The following is a 19,198-nucleotide window of genomic DNA, read 5'->3' as shown; positions in this document are numbered from 1 at the left end:
TGATCATTTGTGTGTGTTCGATTAAGTTTTTCTCATGCCTGTGCTTGATTTTTATCATCATTATTATTTGGTAAAGTACAAAGACTGCTGCGGCCTACGTAGTAATGTGTTTAATGTAATTTTACTATGGCATACAGCTCCTGTGCGGCACAATTAAGTGTAACAAAAGGGCCATTTGTCTGGTACCACTGCTTTCCGTGTGACTTAATTAGAACAGCACAGCGCAGTGAAGTTGAAAAAAGTTCTGAGCATGATACATGTGGCAAAGGATGCAGATAAAAACTGGGTGAGAAGTGTATAACGCGTTGTCCTCACTTGACCGATAAAGATTACGAAAAGGCAATAAAGCTGACGATAGTGCTCTGAAGTGCTCTTATGTCTTGACAACGTATCTACAATACTCGTGAAAGTAAATAAACAAATGTTTGCAACGTAAGGTAGCTGGTGTCATCTTTTTATGTTGTAATGAAAAGCGAAGCAACCAAATATAGAGGATTGGAGGAATCCCTAAAGTTAAGGGTACTGCATTTGTTTGATGGCAGTGAGCCGCAGGACATTGTTATGAGCTCTGAAGGCGTTCGAAATGACGCTCAGTCGAGTGGAAAGGGTTAATAAGATGAAAACCGAGCGTTGACTCTGCACAATCCTGGGATAGGTGCTTTAGGCGTATGCCTCAGGAGCGAAGGAGAAAGACAGCTGACCTGAATGGACGCCGGAATAGAACCGTGAGCCGTGGCATCGCGTGTCACGACTAGGGGCCGTCTTTATTTTCCTTTAATGCGGGATCAAGCTATCCGGTTTCTAGGCGCCGCCCAAGCGAGGGCACGCTGCAGCGCAAGGAATGAAGTCAGTTTCATTTCCTCTTTCCCTCTTGAGCTTTTCCAAGTCCACTTGTCCCCATGACTGCTACGCACATTTGATATGTCTGGTTCTATACGTACGAAGCAAAAAAATTATGCAGGGACAAAATTCAGCGTGCAGTGAGGTGTGCCTAGGAGAATCGGATACATTATTATACCAGGATTTGGGAGGAACCCCGTGCAAAAAGCTACAGTAGGCAACTTGACCGAGTCTTGAGCTTATAATGAAAGCCCATTCTACGACCGTCAACCGCGGTTTCTCCCGTCACCCTATCTGCCAGTAGCATTGTCGTGCGCAGACGGCCGACGCGTCAGGTGCCGTAAAGTCTCACGCGAGGGATCGTTCGAGAATGCAGCTCATGCCTTTGCCGTGAATACCCACGTACACCCTTGCGCACGTTTTTTCGCACCTTTCTTCCGGCAGTTAATTTAGGCATTACCTTCCCTCAAAGCACACGTTCATCCACTCGTCAGGCGCGGCGGAGATTTTCCGCGCCACTTGCAATCTGGGAGGCGTTAATTATGTTTTGAGTAAAAACACGGACGTAATCTGGCAAAGGCATGCTTACCCACACACATGCCTACAGTCGTCAGCGTATGAAACAAAATATTCCGAGCGCTGTTTAACCGCAGCACGTATTCTCACGCTGCAAAAGGTAGGACGGCGAGTAACTGACAGGACCTGAATCTGAATCCCCGTTACCTTAATCTCGCCGCCATGTTTCGACGCTTCCCGGTACCCCAAGATTGAGCGCAGAATTTATGTAAGGGCTCACGCACACGTAGTCGCATTTCACTCGTTGACGACTGTACACACAACGAACTCACGTACTCAGACCAACGAGCTTATGGGCGCGACACGTACATGCCAGGCGCCATTTGCGAGCAGGATGTCTAGATCACGTGGTTTACATTCGAGCGCATGCAGCGCCGCCTTGATTGCTTGCGGCGAATCGGGCGGCGGGTCCGCGTGGTAGAGTTGGTCAGATACATTTTCAAAAGTGAGCAAGTGTACATCTGTATTTCACAAGTCGCTCGGTCCTTTATTTGAGAGCGTGGTCACGTGGCTCAAGTTATACAGTGTGGAGAAGTCGACACTGAGGCACTGATATAGAGACTAGCACATAAATAAATAGGGTGATAACAGCGCGCTGTGCTCTGCATCGCCACAGCTTTGCGGCTTCTGTGTGCGGACGCGTGCACTCACAAATGCTTCTGAAATTGATACCGTCTTTACTATGCAATATTTGATAAAGGTTTTCCTTTCTCAATCAGCGGCAGAAGCTTCATGCGTGCGAGTTGGTTTAACATACTTGAAGAAAAAACTGGTGCCTTTACTGAATGTCTGCAGCAAGGTATCCTAATAAAAGCTACCCTTTACACAAAATTATTTTGTTGGTTGCGGAGCAGCAATATACCATTGTTCAGTTATTCAAATGTGTTTTATTTGTAATCAGGTAATCCTCAAGTCTCTCAGATAAAATGGGTCGAACTGGCACCTGTTGCTGATGTTGCACTGGTTCTAGCTCTTGCAAGCACGGGGTGCGGCTTTCCTGCATAGTTACAGATTAAGTACAATATGGCGGACCTCTATGCAAATTTCCTCCTACCAGCGGCTTATGCACTAACTCTAATCGTAAGCCAATTGTGCACACCATCGTTAATTTTTTTTACATTCGCTTCACTCAGTTTCTATGCAGCAGGACAATGATGTCTCGTACTGAGTGAAAAACGACGGCTTGAGTGTGATCTGTGCATGGAATATTCCATAAATTTTGCCAATCAATTGGACTTCAGAGAGCACCGTGTGAAGGTCAGTGGAAGTAAAAGGCATACCCTCTGGTGCTAGAGGGGTGACAGAGGCGCATGATGTCTCCACTAACAGCAACAAGCAGACGTGCAAAGAATGATGATCCTCATGAGCATGAAGACAACATTGTTCTTGGTATACCTAAGAAAAGGAGCCATAAGGTGAGTCAAAAGTAGCATAAAGTAGGCAATTCTTTTGTTTTCGCGCCATACCCGCCATGGTTGCTTAGTGGCTTTGGTGTTGCGCTGTTAAGCAAGAGCTCGTGAGGTCAAATCCCGGCCACAGCGGCCGTATGTCGACGGAGTCGAAATGCAAAACACGCCAGTGTGCCGAGCATTGGATGCACGGTAAAGAAAACCAGCTGGTCAAAATTAATCCAGAGTCCTATGAAGTGCCTCATAATCAGATCATAATTTTCACACATAATATAAAGAAATCTATAAATATTTTATTTCCGCGCCATATTTGTCGCTGCCAATAAAAAAGTCCAATAAGTATAAAATCAAGGATGAGAATTTCTATTTCCGTGGCGCCTAAATTCAGACACATCTGCAGTACATATAAGGCTTTTCTTTTTTCAAGAACTTGCCTTGTACCCTGTATAACTTGCGCACATCGAAACGCAGAGGGTGCATCTACATTTGAGCTTCCTCGTTTTCTAAAAATTGCACTGCGTCCCTTGCGTATCTTAAACGGTGGGCCGCGAATGCGCGTCGATATCCTGACGGACCGATGGGTTCCTCGAGCAACCCACAAGCACATTTAATAGTCTTCCTTAATTGCTATAGTTAAGCCGTCACTAATTTTTTCGTTCCTCTGAACTAGTGTAATTTGAAAGTGCTATGATGATTGAACACCACAAACGATATACGCAAGAACATCGACCTTCTGCGAGTCGACTACATACGAAGGTGGGCACCGTGTTCAAAACCAGAGCCGCTGCGTTGGGGAGCGAAATGTAAATGAAACTACCGCCAGACCGAGTTTCCTTTATGCGACGAACTCTTAAACGTTATTTCTTAATAAATTAATCAACAATGAAGGCAGCAAGTTTCTACCGGCTCTGAGCTCAATGAGTCAGCACTTACTCTCCCAACTACTCCCGACGCCTCCATCTCGCAAACAATTCTATGAAATTCCTACCAGTGTATGAAGCGAAGATGACACCTCGCTATCTGACATTCAACGCAGCGAGGAGCCATCTGTCCAAGAGAAACGTTGTAACTAATCGCTTGTCTGAAAGATGAATGCATTGCGAACGACTGCTGCATCGCATATCAATTATGCTGCACGTGAGCGTATTCTAAGAGGGCCGCATCAAAACAATCGCTGGGATTTAATGCGAATTGCTTTCACAGTTATCATATCGTCTTCTCAGAAACAGCTTTCTCGCGATGCGCACAACGTCGCCTTCGTCCGCTGCATACTGATACACGAGGCCTCCACTTCGATACAGAATAGAGGGGCTTTACTTCGATAATCTGTGCCGTGCCCTCGAGCTGCCGAACGGGAAAGTTGGCACGACAGCTCATAACCTAACCATCCAGCACTGACAGGTCAGAAAATATTAACGCGTCTCATAAGCTCAAAACTAGAACACCATATATAAGTGGTCGTTTTTCGGTATATATAAATGTCGAAAGAAATCGGTGAGAGCATTGAATGCTGTGGGCTCAGGGCCGTGGCTTCAGAGCCAGCCGCAAGGTGAGGCTCTCAGAGACGACGCAGGGTGCAAGAGTGGTTTGAGAGACAACCGTTGGTGCCCGAAGTCCTAGGCCAAGTGAGCTGCTTCTTGGTCGCCATTCCTCGCGCTCTGGCCTCAGGCTCGAGACACAGCGCCGCAGCCACGCGGCTGGCATCCCCACAATGCCCCCTCCCTTGCGGATCATGGATTCATGCCGAGGTCGAGACGATCCTTCATGGGCACTTGTGGCTCAGTTGGAGCAAGTGCCTCCGCACATGGCGGATGCTCCTAGTGAGCAGCAAAGGCCTCCTCTCGGCTAAGGTGTGGTCACAAGGTCCAGAGGAGAGCAACAGTGGCATCCACGGTGCCTGGAACCTGCGGCTGAAGTCCATAATTGCAAAGTGCAGCGGCGGCGAGCCTGGCCCGGTGTTGAGGTTTCGCTTGCTGAGCCCATCGAGATATTTCAGAAACCCGGCATAATGGGCAGAGTATACGGGCTTCCTCTGGCGTGTAGACTGGAGGCTGCTCGGAGGGATAACTCTCTGTTAGGAAAAGGCCAAAGAGCAGCTCTGGAACCAGCTCTGGCGAGTCCCGGATGAGTGCAGCTCCCAAGGCAGCCGCGGGACCAAAGCAACGAAGCTATTCGTGTGATCAAGGGCCGCCCAGGTTGCGATGGTCCCACGGCTATCTGGAAGTGAACGGCGAGATGTATGGGGGTAGTAGGGGGGGCAGCGGTTGTGAATCCGTGGACACGGGTGGTTGTGGCGTTGAGAGCGCGACATCTGGAATATGCGCAGCACGTTGCATCAAATCGCTAGCCTCGCAAAGCTATTCGGAGAGTTCGGAAGCCGAGTTTGACACCTTGCAGCTTCGGTGTTGAATGAGCCAGCGAAAGGGTTCACGAGAATACCATGAGGCTTAAGAGGACAGCGAAGCGCTATAGCGTTTGAGCTCCGATACATGTACTGGTCCAACTAAGGTGCCAGTACTGGTGTCTTTTAAGCGGTAAGAAAAATTACCAAGCTTCCGTGAAATAGAAAATGAACCGCCCCATCGAGGTGCTAATGACGCCGAAAAACCATTAGCCGAGCTGCTCAAACGATGCGATGACGTAATACTAGCCACCTGGTTCGTACGGAACCTCACGGCTGTGCGAGTTATATTGGCGTGTTTGCTTGAGCCGAGCAATACGAAATTGCTCACGAGCAGCACTGATAGCAGCTGCAAGTCGTATACGTCGGGCATTCATGAAATGGCGATTATCGGAATAGTCCGAATATGAAGGTACCAAGGTATGGCTTAGTCGAAATGAGATTTCCCTGCCAAAGTTCGGATATACAGGTGCAAAACCAGTAAATCTGTTTACCGTGGTACGCATTGCAAATGTCATTTCCGAAAGCTTAGCATACCATTCCGTATGATCGGTGGCATGTGCCATAAGCATGGACCTCCGGTTTCTGTTGATGCGCTTGGTTATGTCAGCCTGTGGATCGTATGACGTTGTCTTTTTGTGTTTGATTTCAAAGGCAGAACATGCCTTCGCGAATGTGCGACTCGCCAAGTAAGTGACATTTTTGGTTATGACTTTTGGTGGCTAACCAAAACGCGAGAAGACATCGAGGAGACAGTGCCAAATGTTCCGTGAAGTGCACGCAATGGGTATAAGTCAATCCACTTTCTTGCGAAAGAATTGAAGACTCGGCGATCAAGGATGCGTCCAGGTGGGAGGCTGCACTTCGCAGCCCGGACCTGGATGAACAATTCTGGGCTGTCCAGCAGGCTCACGACGTGGCCGTGAGGCTTGGCCTTCCGGTCCCGACGTGGGAGCGGCCCGCTTAGTGATTAATTATCACTACTTGCAGGACCAAATAAAGTTTTCCTTCCTTCCTTCCTTCGTAAAGTGGTCGACAACCACCATTAATTAGCGGTTGCCCCGCGGAGTATGGTGGAAAGGTCCCATTATGTCACACGAGTCGATTTGCCAGGGGCTTTGACTAAGAGCTGGCTGCATCAATCCCGGTGGCAGACAACCACATGGTTTTACTCGTTGACAAACTGAACAGCTTCGTGCATATTGTAAAGCTTCCTGCCGCATGCCGTGACAGACAGCAGTTTGACAACTTATCATAAGTCTTGTTGGCTGAACTGTGGCCAGCTATAGCAGTGTCGTGGAAGTAGGTCACGAAGGCTATCATGAGGCTTTTCGGGATCATAACGTGAAACCGGGAGTTACCGTCGTCTTCGCCAGATTGTAGAATGTAGCGAAGCAGAAGGCCATCAGCAGCGGGTACGTAAGAATAGCACTCACCGATGATAGACGCGTGCGCCTTAGAGCCACCTAGCTATTCGAGCACAAGCTGGGAGAGGCCGTCTTTGCGTTGCACCTCGAAGAGGCGCGTCCTGCTGTCCAAGATACCCCATCATGGGTCTGTGTCAACAGCAGCGACGAGAGAAGGTAGCTTCTTGGTGGAAGAAGGCTCGGGAAAAGGCGCATGTGAGAGTGAGTCAGCAGCTTTGTTTTGTGTACCAGTGCAATGTCCGTTGGTAAAATGATATTTTTACAACGTAGCATCCGGCGAGCAAGGCGACCTGCTGGATTCTGTAAACGCTGCAGCCAAGTAAGCGCCTTATGGTCTGTTTTTGCGGTTAAGGAGGCAGCATCCTAGTACAGGCTGTTTCATACTTATGGGGAAAATCGGAGCGCATTAAATCGTGATGCGCCGAGCGCTTGAGTCAGGTGGCGGCAGCAGCTCACGCAGGCGCAGACGCTCGCGAGGCGGAGTCTTGAACCGCGTCGTCTGCTACGGCCCAGTGCGGGTCCAGTAACATGGGTACTGCCAACCCCGGGTAATCAATGAAACGTTTTCGACATCTCTCACTCATGAGAAACAGTTCTCAAGCACGTATTAAACTGTGCGAGCTGCACTTTACGCGTCTGGAAAAAACGACAAATGTCATCTCCAATTAGAGAGATGCTGCCACCAGTATATTTAAGCGCAGATATCTCTGTGCCTAAAACATGGAACTTGATGTATGGTACAGGACAAGCGCTAGCACAGCTAGTGCGCTCTATGCGGCGAACAGAAAGAAGGTGACTTTGCTCACTCTCCGTAAGTTCGACCTTGGGCGGTGTTGGGGAGCTCATTACCACCCTAGACCGTGGCCATTTTCATGGGTGGAAACACGCTGCGTTTATTTATTAAGAACTTTCAGACTACAAACGTGCTTCTATATTTAACTCTAAACGAAGCTGTTGTGGCTGAGCATCAAATGATGCTTTGTACTCTCTTCACTAAGAGATTGGCACTTGTGGGACACAGTGTCACCATAGCGACTGAATGATCTTTCTGCAATAAAAGAGTTGATCTGCATTGACAGGTATTTAAGGGCAATGGAAGAAAGCGTTGGAGTGAGTTGTTCCATCCCTGCCCAGAAAGCCAGAACATCAAAATCTACACCTGGATTTTCTTGTTCAGAAAAAAACGGCGCTAAGTTTTTGTCACTAGACTTGAGTTCTAGGGCAGACTTGGGGTACACTTGCCATGCAGCAGCTAGTGCTGGTGATTCTTTCCCAAGTCCAGGCACACGTGCAAACTCTGACCTCTTCTCTGAGAGACACCCGACTTGCAGAGGATGCAAGCACCTCACACTTTTGAAGAACTTCCAACTGTCAGATTTCTACAAATATACTAGCGCTTCGCTAGTTGCTTTACTCATTGCAGCCTCCATTTTCTTTCCAATTCGATGGGCCTCGTCATGTGCAATGTCTTCTTTCTTCAGTTGTGTTTCAATATCTTCCTGTGCAGCTTCTTCCAAATATCCCCAGAGTACAAACAAATCATTGTGCGCTTTATGACAGGCTACACGCCGACCCTCAGCTGCTTTCAGCAGGCTGGAAACGTTTTTACCAAAAACTGCAATGCATCGCATGCTGTACTTAAGTTCAGTTGAGGGCTGATTCAAAAGTTCCAGAAGAGAATCAAGGCATGCAGCTTCTCCACACCTTTCATGAACTTGCCTTAGCAAAGAAGGATAGTACTCAATATATGCAGAATGCTGCTCAACCGCTTCAATTCATGTATTCCACCTACTTTTGACAGGTGCTGGAGGTGTTTTGGCACACTGAATCCGACCCTTTTCTAGATGAGATTTATAGAAAGCTCTCTTTCAACTCAATAGCCGAAACGCCTTCTTCATACAGACGACAAATTTGCCCACTAAGGGAAAGGATAGCTGCAATGTACTGCCTACGATGTTTACTATGTGAGCCTTACATGCAATTTGAACAGCCCCTTCGCACAGTGGCTTTATGCACTGATTAAATGATATTCGAATCGCTGCAGGAGCTGAGCCATCCCGGCATCAGAGCGACACAGAAGTTTATCACAGACCACTTCGTCTGGCCAGGGATAAAAAAAGATGTTTGAAGCTGGGCAAGAAGCTGCCTATCCTGTCAAGCCGTGAAAGTGACCCGGCACACGCGTTCAGCGGTGCAGCCATTTCGACCACCAGAGAGCTCTTTCGATAGTGTGCAATTAGACTTGGTGGGGCCTCTTCCGCCTTGTCAAAGTTTAAGGTATCTCCTCACGTGTATCGACTATTATTAGTCTAGGTGGCCTGACGCGAGACTCTACAAGACATCACGACCGAAACAGTTAAGGAAGCTTTGTTGCTACGTGGGTGTCACAGTACGGTTGTTTTTTGCGCGTAACTACTGACCGAGACCGGCAATTTAGAAGCTCGCTTTGTTCTGCCCTGGCAAGACTGCTCTGCACGCGCCTTCATGCCATCACGGCCCACTACCCACAGATCAACGGTATAGTTGAGCGTCTCCATCGACAATTGTAGGCCTCATTGACGGCCACCCTCGACAGAGACAGCGCTTGGTGGAAAGGAGGAGGAGTATATTTTAATGAAGAGAAAGGAGGAGAGGTTGGCCTGGAGAACGTGTCTCTAGCCTGCTACTCCTCACTGCGGAAAGGGGAAGTGGTTGGAAAGGCTGTCCTTAGTACTACTGAGGCTGCCAACAACAATCAGGGGTGACTACGGGTGACCTTCTTCCCTGCACGTGGCGAAAAGCACGAGCGAAAGTCAACCGGGGGAAGCGCTCGCTCGAGGGCCCCACGTGTGCAGATCGCGACTGCCTGGGGACGTGTGACCGGAACCAAGATATGTCGCAAACGCTACACGCGGCAACAAATTTGTCCTGGGCAAAGTGCTTTTAAAAGTACGCCTCACTGCAAGCCTTTGCACTGTTTCGCTCCAATTCCGCTTGACACTTTCGATGGCCCAATTGTTGTATCTGCAAGTAGAGGGCTGCGTGCAACATAGCGAAGCTAGAGCAAGCGAACCGTGGCGCGCACACCCGCACCAGTGAGTGGATCAAGGAGAGGAGGCGCGAGCCTGGCTCTAGCCCATACCAATAGGGTTCCCAACCTCCTTTGCGGATAGACGCCAGCGCTATACATTCCCCTAGCGGACAGCGGAGTCAGCATGTATCAGGTCGCCAGCACCGTGGAGCACTCGCGATACCCACAATCTTTGCATAGTTGCTCCTGTCCTCATCGTTGATTCGCGATGGCTCGGCGGTCGGATAGCCAAGGAGCACGGCACTGTTGCATGGTAAACTGTCGCAACAGTGATGGAAATACCCGGGCCCTGCAGGCGCTTCCCACGCTCAACAGTTTCTCAGATAAATGGCATGAAAAGGAACGCAGGCAAGTATGGATAATTGCCATCCGCAGATCAAGTAAGCCGGAAAGCGAAAGTTTGCCGTTTTACTTAGTGCTTGCTATTATACGCGGCACCATATTGCTCGTCTCGTAGCTCAGGCATGACAGTTTTCTTGTGACGACGAGAACATCTGCTGCTGCTGTACTTCAACGTGTCTTGGGCGATGCATTGAGCGCCAGTTGATTTGCAGCTGCGAAGCACGTTGTGCTTTCTCGTGTTTGTATGACAGCGCACGCTTGATCGGAAACATTTCTGCTGTAGCAAGTTGCCAGCAGTTAAGTGCTTTAGCGCAAGTGGCCCATTAGTCCAAAGAATGCAGACCTTACTGTGTGGCAGCTTGATTCCGTAACTTCGGTTGCGAGAGGGGGGCATTGGCGGTTTGAATCGTTTTGGCTCTGGGTCGTTCTTTAATACCGGTGCAGCACAAGCAATTCTGATCACGATCGTTTCCGATACGGAGCATTTTTTTTAATCCTGATCAAGAATGGTAGCTGCGGCACGGTCTAACAATAATGATCGACCTGGCTGTGATCACTCAGCATTACCGTGCAGACAACAGCCTATGGCCGCGACCTGTAGAACGGCAGATTCGTCAAGTTAGTGGTTTTCCATGTAACGTTGAAATGTGTGCACCCATTCTTCTTTGTCCTGTGTCAGTAGCGATGTTCTTGTAATATCGAAGATCACGATCTACTGGATCCTCAGCGTGCAAAATCGTGGTCGAAAGTGTCGGTGTAGAAACACCCTATCCCGATAAACGTCGACAGCGTTCCAAAGTGCATGGGTGAGAGGCTTATACATTCGTCATGGGTTTGCATCATGGGTTTGCACATTTCAGGGACGCGTCACAGTGGTGTCGCGCGACACGATGATTAAATCGTCTCGGTACTTGTGCGGCTGCTTTTTCACTCTAATTTCTTCATGCTTTTTTAGCACATTAGCATTTTTAGGGTAATTAACGCACTATCCAAGGGTATGCTTGTGTCTATATAGACACAAGCATAGCCCCGGAAAGTAAGTGAAGGCGGACATATGTCCGTCTATATCTGATCTATATCTTTGTCTTGTCTATATGGCTTGTCTGTATTTGATTCCCATCTTTGGACCCGCCGTTCGCGTTGCGAACTTAACGAGTCGTTCATATAGAAGCACGGACGTTTCAGTGTTTCGCGCGCAGTGCTGTTGGTATTTGTTTATTGAACAGGCCTATGTACAGTGTTTCCGTACGCAGACAGACTACACGCACCGCACAATCACACAATCACACAAGAACGAATCCCGGCGATAGCAATGTTACCCAGGTTGGGTTCTTCTCGATACCTGGTTATCTCACTTCTTCACTACAGCCTCAATGTAAAAGGGCACAGCAGATATATGCGAGCTTGCCTCTCCAAGGCCTGCTTTATAGGTGGAGTGCGCAGCCAGCACCTCGCCTTTTACGAGAAGCCATGGTGTGAGTGGCTCTTCATTGAATGATTGTGAATGAAGAACCTGGGAAGGCGAGAAAATTGTTTTGGCAAGACCAGCAGAATTGCCGCAACATACAAGTTATTACGGCTTTAGAATCACTGTTAAATTCTCGAGGTTTTTTTTTTTTGTGAAGCAACGCTAATGCCACCCTACACGACGGAAGTGGACAACAAGCCGTAAAGTGCGTAATAAAGGCGATCATGCTACTTTGATGGGAAGTTCAAAATGGGACACACTTATCTGTCGCCAAAAGAACGAGCATCACTGATAGTAGCGCTAAACAGTAGCGTCGCTCTGCTAAATGCATAGACGGCGCCGTGCGTTTGTCTACGTACTCGTACACAGAAACACACAGAAACACCGCTTAAGAAGAGCCCGAGCAACTGGACCCTTCTCCCGATAGCGGAGACATTCGAAAAGTGTTGTGGCACAATCCACACAGGGTTCGCACGGTTTGCTGCCCGACAAGCGCCGTCGAAATAAAACGAAAGAAAACCTGCTTACGTTTCCAGCAAGGACCACGCTGTCTGCGAGCATTTTGACGCGGGGCTACTGCACCCAGCTGCTCGTCAGATAACTGTGCCCTTCCATCGACTTGCCAGCTTTCAGTTGCTCGCGGGTCATGAAGCTTGTTACATTCACAAGGTAAGCGTTGATGTCGGCGAGATATACGCGAGGCAGTCCAACACCCCACCGAAGCTCGTCATCGTTGATGCTGAGCGGGTCGACACAGTCGCACAAGCACACATTGTTTTCAAAGCGTGATTTTGCTGGTTCATTAAACGAACTCGCATACACGCTTAAGCGCATCGTTGACGTACCGCGTATAGCTCGATGAGCCGAGTCAGAAAGACACCTTGGCTAGTCGGATGGTTCGTGCGTATTGGCAACTGTTTCGCGACACAGGCCTGCTCGCGTAGGCAGCGCGAATTCGCCAGCTAAGTTATGGCGGCTGCCGCAGACGCCGCTAGAGCTCCTATCGGATGAAGTCATGTGCATACCTCGTTTCGACGGTGGCAATACGTTGTGCCGCAATGGACGGGTTCTGTCGCATTTTGTTTTTATTCTTCGACGAATCATTCGCCGCTTTCTTCGTTTTTGTTTTTAGCATGTTGCAGTGATACCGCATCACATCACGCCCCTCGCTGCACCGGCGCGAAGCTGCCGCTTCTGCTGACCCTCAGCGGTGGCACCCAGCGGAGGCTACGAGCCCCACTGTCCCCTTCATTAATGGACCCTGTTTACATGCGAGAGTGCCCTCGACTGTCTGCGCGGCACTGATGAAAAATTCGCATGCGAAAACGTTAAACAAACTGACATGCAAAAGGGAAGAAGTTGCGAGTTCCTGGACTCTGTGAACAACAGCAGTGGTGCACGCTTATCTGCTCTCCTGTTTACATTACATGCCGAGAAATATGTAGTATTTCAAAGGCGGTTGTCGGCGCTTCGTGTTTTCGACGCTGTTGTGGCGCCTATCGGCAGGCTTGCTCGAACGGAATGCTTGACGGGATGCTCAATCGCGCAGGCCATACTCCCCTTACGCAACACGCCTAAACGTGACCGCGCTGCCTGGCCACTTTTTCATTTGACTCCGCGAGCGACAGTGCTCAGCAGCGTCCGTAGCACGCTAGGTGACTATTTGTCATTGCACCGTTTCAAAGCGGATGCAAATAAGTGATCGCCATCGTAGCGCCGCCTAGCTTAGGTTGGCAAGTCTATAATGGCCAGCGAGCCGGCGCGTGAGGCGCGCGCGCATCGGCGACAAAATTTGTGACCTCGGCTCGGACTAGGCAAAGAAGTGCTTTGCATTTAAGTACTGAAGAAGGCATGACTAGAAACATTTATATTATCACGTTGTAGTGAGAGTGAACATATACTAGCAAGAACTGTGAGTGACGAAACTAACTCTTCATTTGGCAACCTTTGCCCAGAAAAAGCAAGTGACACTCGAAGCACAACGATATCAGCGAACGCACTCCGCGATTCTCGCAATCCGATTTGCGTGTCAGTTAAGTGCGTCGGCTTTTTCGGCGAAACTTTATGTGGCTAGCCAACTCGTCCGTCTGTCCGTCTGTCGCCTGTACGCCGAAAACTCCTCCGGCGCAATCCTATGCGCATGCTCGTCAAAAAATAGAGAGAGGCACCCAATTAGCTCCGCCGCTAGTGAGGTCGTTGGTCACCATCGCAGCCAAGCGCGCGCGCAGCAGTTTCGCTCCGGCTCCGAAGTGGGTAGGAATCGCGCCTAACGTTCTCCTGAGGAGCAGGCAGCTTTTGATCAGAAACGCCCAGAGCTGAACCGGGAACGAGCTCGTCTACGCCATGCCGAAGCTGCAGCCCGAGCATGAGAACAGGCTCGTGCTGGCCAGCGCAAGCAGCAACTGCGTAGCGAGGATCCGGAGCCTACGAAGCCGTCGTTTAAGGAAACGTCGGAATTAACCCAGTGATAAGCACAGGGGCCGCACGTTTCAGCTTCGATGATTGACCATCTGTACGGTTTGCTTGGGCGGTGATCTGCTTGATTTAATGCCTCATTTAAAACATTGTGAAAAGCAATGAAGGAAGTGAACTCACTACACGACGACGTACAGGCAGTAAACACGCAGCTGTGTACCTTCAAACTTGTTTTAATAAAACATTTACCACTTATTCCTTAAAATCGTAGCAGAAGTACAACGAGAACTATTTCAAGATGTATGCAACAACTTCTGAATCTTTTTCATCCGTGTTCATGCTTTTGAACCATTATCTTGGCGCGCACAATTGTGCACACAGTGCTTTGCCCCAGACAATTAGTTCCCTCAGGGTTTAATCGCCTGTGACATAATATCTTTTTACAGCGCAACTCTTTGGCGCCCGTTCCCGCGTTTCGCGTCGCCGTCAGCCTCGCTGTAACCAAGGTCATCATCCGCGCGCTGATCTAGCTGCGCTAAGGTCCCTCTATAACAAGGTAGCGACATTAAGGTTCCTATACAACAAGGTAGCGACATCTGCCGCGCGCGCCACCTAGGAAGTTCCTGTAGCAGACGGCGCCCAAGCTAAACCGCGGCGCCGCGGCATTGGTGAGGTGAAAATATATCTGCACATGCGCGGAAATAAAACGCTACTAGTGCTTGACTGTGGTGAAAAACGACAGAAGGGCCCGAACTGCTAAATCTAGTCCTTTAATTTCAAATGAGCGCTGAAAGAAAAACTCTCAAGAGAGCGGAATGAGTGCTTGATCGCCTCGATTCCGCATGTTTACCTTTCGTTCGTTTGCGCTCAATCACTGCGCGAGCCTGGGTGATTGATTGCGCTTAATCCTGTTTGCTCTGTGAATTCTTTTGCTCGTAAGTGTGCAGCGTACACATAGCGGTTACTTTGAACGAAGAATTCGGGTAAGAAAAGAAGGCTGACAGTGGCTTGAACCGAAAAGTTTCGACATAACGTCGCTGAAACGCGCGACCCTCACGGCAGCTAAGCAACATCCTGTATGTGTGTGGAAACGAGTGCGCCAACAGTCTTCTTGCCGCGAGTGTGTTTGTCGTGTAGTGATTACACGACGACTGTTTTGTTTTGTGGTTCATGCTACGATCCAGTGCAACTGTCGTGACATTCTGAAGCGGCGGTATGGATCATGTCAGCGAGTCTCCTCGAACGTGTTTGGGCTGCCAGCGCGATCTAATGTCGCGGCCCACCAACATCGAGCGTAGTGTGTGCGCGTGTGTGAAGGCCGTTGACTGTTCTCGTGAACCGTGCGACGTCGCCGCGTAAACTTGAATCATGACGCGCATTGTTGTGTTTACGCCTTTTCGCCTCCGTGCACCGCTAAAGCCCCGTAAGAATTAGGGCGCCCTTATACGAAATGCATGCGGATTGGCCTAGCTATTACTGCACTGTGTTTTGCTGATGATTGCTGGCGTTTTTCTTATGCTAATTTGCAGCTGTGTGTTTTTCATCAGTAAATTGGCATCGCCAATTACTGAAACTTCTTCGAGTGTAAGGGAAACTTGGAAGGAACGAGCTCGCAGCTGTATGCAATGTACTTTGATAAATTGTGTTATACTATTACACTTTAATATTTGATGACCAGTAGCAGTGGCTATGCAGTATTTGTTTTAAAAGCAGAGCAATGCAGGCACTTAGGAATATATTTATTCACATATGCAATGCACAAAACACGATTAGGATGTGTACAGTTGGACATGACTTTTTGGACATATACCCGCCGTGGTTGCTCAGTGGCTATGGTGTTGGGCTGCTGAGCACGAAGTCGCGGGATCGTATCCCGGCCACGGCGGCCGCATTTCGATGGGGGCGAAATGCGAAAACACCCGTGTGCTTAGATTTAGGTGCACGTTAAAGAACCCCAGGTGGTCAAAATTTCCGGAGTCCCCCACTACGGCGTGCCTCATAATCAGAAAGTGGTTTTGGCACGTAAAACCCCAAATATTATTATTATTATTTTTGGACATATTGTAAAGCGCCGTTAACAATGCGCGCAAACACAGGAAAGTGTGAAAGTAGAATTCGCTGCTGAAATTTATTTTTTATCGCACGTAACGCAATGCGGATATTTGTCAGCGAGTTAATGCGTTTCTACCCCACTATTTACTTGCATGCTAGGTCAAACTGCACTTGCTAAGTCAACGGCCTCATAATGCACTAAAATCAATAATCCCCACAAACTTCGGCCGTCAACATTCATGCGCGTGAATGAAATACTATCGCAGCTCTGCACGCAGACGTGTATACTTTCTTTCGCACCTTCGTATCGCTCTACGTTACTTTCCTTGCATAGTCGTGCAGTTACCGACTGTTCTGTCTTTCCGTCCGACTCTATGCGACCACATTTATCTTCTGGTTAGGTTTTGTTTGCCGCGCGGAATGCAAAATAACTTCTTGCCGTCCTCCGTCTGATCTCGGCACTCACCCGCACAGCAACAAGGCATTTCGCTCCTTTGCATCCTAGGTCATACTGAGCTATTCACCGGGCTCCCCCCCCCCCCATAACGAACTAAAATAAATAATATCCACAAACTTCGGCCATCGACATTCATGCGCGCGATTGAAATACTATCACAGCTCGACGCATGCACGTGTATACTTTCTATCGCACCTTTGTATCGTTCTGTGCTTCTTGCGTCGCATAACCGTGCAGTTACCGGCAGTTCAAAGTCCTTCCGTCGAATTCTGTGCAAGCATACTTTTCTTCTGGTTAGGTTCTGGTTGCCGCGCGGGATGCATATTAACTTCTTGCCATCCTTCCTCCAGTTTCGGCACCCAGCCGCAAAGCAACAAGGCATTTCGGCCCTCCCGGAACGAAATTATCGCAGCAATGTGCATAGCACAACAGGCGAAACGCGCGCACTTCGCCCGGCGCAAAGAAACTTTCATGGCGGCAAATGGGCAGAACAAAGTCACATGTCACCGATCAGCCTATCGCCGGCGTCGTCGGCTGGATCAAAGCCTTTCTCTACATTAAAATTATTGAGGGACTTTACTTGCGATGTTAGATGCGCGCCGCGTAGTGCCGATACGTGTACACTCTGCATTGCAATTCACACGAGGTAGAAGGAAATGTAGCAGATGCGCCGGTAGCGGTTCAAAGTAGGTAGACAAAGTGTGGGCAAGAAAAAGACTATTGAGATGTCTAAATATTGACGCAATGAAAAACACGTATGTCATATCTGGTTAATTCAAACAGGCTACGTGACTGTTTGTCCACGTTCGGTTTAAAAGAGAATGTGATTAAATCACCATCAACATTGGACTCGTATCGTGCCATTTGAAACGCGATGTGACATGCGCGCCGCGTAGCGTCGATAAGTACAAATTTTGCATTGCAGTTCAGTTATATTGCACCAGGTGTCCCAACATGTTCCAGTTAAATATAGCAGTAACATGCTGTATGTCGCTGAACCCTGTTAACTCAAGCAGGCTACGTGACTATTTGCCGCCAGCCCGCTCTGAAGGGGACGTCTATAAACCATCATCATCATTAACAACGTCAACATATCGTGCCACGAGTCAAGCGATGTGACATGTGTGCCACGTAGTCTAGATTCCTATGTTTACTCTTCGGTACACATTATTGCGCTTCCTCGCAAGGTACGAACAGCTGATGAAGAATCCAAGGAACTGCGACTGCATTTGTAAACATGTGATCAGTGATTGCTTATCGTTCTTCAGAGACAACTGTACGTGTTACTGATTTTGTAACCCATACACATGTATTTCTATCTTCTGGTGTATCGAATGTTTCTTCTTTTTTTTTTTTAGTCTGTATTATCTAGTCTCCATGTCAGAGCGAATTGCGTTAGCTTTGTTAGTAACCCTTACACACATACTTCCATTTTTCTGATGTATCGAATATGTTTGTTCTCTTAGTCTCTATAATATTTTCGATCTTCTTATTGTGGATTTATGTAATTAATTTATTCTGAGTGTCTAACGATGTTACGATTTTGATGCAACCACCATGTATGCCTTGTAACGGACCATCAGCGTAGTGAAGCTGTTTTTACAACAGCTTTTAGCCTTTGGTATCCACCAGAACACTTGTAATTCTGGAAATAAAAAATTGAATTGAATTGAAATGAATCGAATCGTAGAGCCACGCGCGCGGCTGCAACCAGGCAACAGCGGTCTCAGCGGATCGCTGTGCAGAGAGCCGCACAAGCCGCAACTCGCCATCGACGCCGAGCTGAAGATCGTTTTCGTGAAAACCACGCGAAGAGACTTCGCCGCGACGACCCTGTAGTGTGTGGTGCCGAAAATGTAGCTCCCACGGAGCCGCCCCTACAGGTTACGCTGTCAGTGTACTCACAGCCGGGCAGGTCTGTGACTTTTCCTTCGTGTTTTTTTTTTTAGACGCTTTAAATGAGCCGACTGACTGCTCTAGATAAGCGGATAAGCGCGATTCAAACTGCACAATCATCAAAGGGATGAAACCAATTTTCGTGTTCGGTGTTGTTGTGGCCCGTCCTTACGATGCACTAGCCAATTTTTACCGAAATTGTGTCCTCACAGACAGCCGTCGCATTCTTTTTATGCGATCCCCTTTAGATATTACTGCTTGAGAGGCAGGAGAGCCACTGCCGAAGCATAAAGCTTATGTATCATGTTGTTTTACCAACCAGTGGTCACTGCGCTGGCTCACTGGCCTCAAACATGTCGCTAACGCGGTCACAGCATAGTAGACTTGAAATACGTGAAAAAGATGCCGCAAATGTTCTATAACAATTGGCGCTTAGGTGTTTCGGACTTGCATTGGGTTGGCTGTACACGAGCACTCATGTATTTCAGTTCCTACGGCAAGCGATCAGACAGTGTGAACACTGTTAAATTCACGCCCGCAGCCCATAAAGACAGGTACAGTCAGAATAAATCCCAACACTTACCCACACGTACCGCGGGTAGCGAAGCACGTTGCACGTTTGAGCATCCAAGAGAAAGTTCTGCGTACAATTCGTAGTTACTGCTACACTCAAAGACTACCTAGTGGTTCCCCGACATCCTTGTATGAATAGACATCTCCGAAATATTTTCACAGAATGCGTTAAAACCTGTCCAAATTGTTCCACGGCACGTGATAAAAACACATTCAAGCAGGACCCCGCCGGTTCGCAAAACTCTGAGGGAAGGAAGGGCTCGCCGCTTGCC

The 19,198-nt window shown here is 48.5% G+C and overlaps 1 long non-coding RNA gene and 1 pseudogene across 2 annotated transcripts in view; one reads left to right on the top strand and one right to left on the bottom strand.

The window, feature by feature from the left end:
* The window catches only part of LOC142587208 (uncharacterized), a 58,534-nt gene that overhangs the window by 7,852 nt on the left and 31,484 nt on the right, over nucleotides 1-19,198 (top strand). The window lies entirely within an intron of this gene.
* LOC142588360 (uncharacterized) lies at nucleotides 7,595-18,708 on the bottom strand (annotated as a pseudogene).

The sequence above is a fragment of the Dermacentor variabilis genome, chromosome 7 (genome assembly GCF_050947875.1).
Source record: "Dermacentor variabilis isolate Ectoservices chromosome 7, ASM5094787v1, whole genome shotgun sequence".
In the NCBI taxonomy this organism is placed as follows: domain Eukaryota; kingdom Metazoa; phylum Arthropoda; class Arachnida; order Ixodida; family Ixodidae; genus Dermacentor; species Dermacentor variabilis.
This window is presented reverse-complemented; position numbering and strand designations above follow the sequence as displayed.